The 1,342-nt window shown below is 42.9% G+C and overlaps 1 protein-coding gene across 1 annotated transcript in view; it reads right to left on the bottom strand.

Moving 5' to 3' along the window:
- SAMHD1 (SAM domain and HD domain 1) overlaps positions 1–1,342 on the bottom strand; it is a 73,856-nt gene that overhangs the window by 25,572 nt on the left and 46,942 nt on the right. The window lies entirely within an intron of this gene.

The following is a 1,342-nucleotide window of genomic DNA, read 5'->3' as shown; positions in this document are numbered from 1 at the left end:
TTTTACAATTTTGGACAGGATGGTCTCGAACTCCTGACCTCAGGTAATCTGCCCTCCTTGGCCTCCCAAAGTGCTGGGATTACAGGCATGAGCCACCATGCCTGGCCCAATTTTATTTTTAGTCAAACAGTTTCATAATTTGTAACTAAGAACTCTGACTGGTGTATACTTTTCATTTTACTTCTTTTGCTTTATCTCAGTCAATACTTTCCCACATTAAAGAACTAGCTGTGGCTGGGTGCAGTGGCTTACACCTGTAATCCCAGCACTTTGGGAGGCCGAGGCAGGTGGATCATCTGAGGTCAGGAGTTCCAGACCATTCTGGCTGACATGGTGAAACCCCGTCTCCACTAAACATACAAAAAAAAAATTAGCTGGGTGTGGTGGTAGGCACCTGTAATCCCAGCTACTCAGGAGGCTGAGGCAGGAGAATTGCTTGAGCCTGGAAAGTGGAGGTTGCAGTGAGCCAAGATTGCACCATTGTACTCAAGCGTGGGCAACAAGAGTGAGACTCTGTCTCAAAAATAAAAGTTCCTGTCAATGACTTGGATTTAATTCCAGGTAATCCGGAGAGTGGGGAAGGATAGAGAGAAATAAGACTGCATTGGAGTTGATGACTGCTGAGCTGGGTGATGGGTACATAAAGGTGTATGGATTTATTGTTGACATGTTTTATTTTGTCTTTAAAAGAGAATGGTGGCTAGGCACTGTGGCTCACATCTGTGATCCCAGCAATTTGGGAGGCCAAGGCAGGTGGATCACCTGAGGTCAGGAGCTCGAGACCAGCCTGGCCAACATGGCAAAACCCTGCCTCTACCAAAAATGCAAAAATTAGCTGGGCATGGCGGCGCATGCCTGTGGTCCCAACTACTCAGGAGGCAGAGGCAGGAGAATTGCTTGAACCCTGGGGGTGGAGGTTGCAGTGAACCGAGATGGCACCACTGCACTCCCACCTGGGTGACAGAGTGACACTATCTCAAAAAAAAAAAAAAAAAAAAGAGAACAGTCCTGAAATATTTCCAAGCAAAATTATGTCTAGGATCTGCTTCAAAATAGTCCAGTGTTTGACATGAGTGGGTAGATGAGGAGATGAGGCAAAACTGCCATGTGTTGATAACTGTTGAAGCTAAGTGACAGGTACATGGCTTTGTAAATTTCTATAATAATAAAACAACGATTTTTTAAGTGTCCCATTTGATGATGAGAGTAGAAGAAATGTTTTTCCTTTCTTTCATTTTCTCCCAATTTTTATTTTGAAAAATTTCAAAATAAAATATCCTTCACTTAAATTCAACAATTGTTAATGTTTTTCTGCATGCACTTTCTCCATATATATATATAT

The sequence above is a fragment of the Mandrillus leucophaeus genome, unplaced genomic scaffold (genome assembly GCF_000951045.1).
Source record: "Mandrillus leucophaeus isolate KB7577 unplaced genomic scaffold, Mleu.le_1.0 Scaffold150, whole genome shotgun sequence".
Classification (NCBI taxonomy): domain Eukaryota; kingdom Metazoa; phylum Chordata; class Mammalia; order Primates; family Cercopithecidae; genus Mandrillus; species Mandrillus leucophaeus.
The sequence above is the reverse complement of the archived record's forward strand: the minus strand, read 5'-3'. Positions and strand labels throughout refer to the sequence as shown.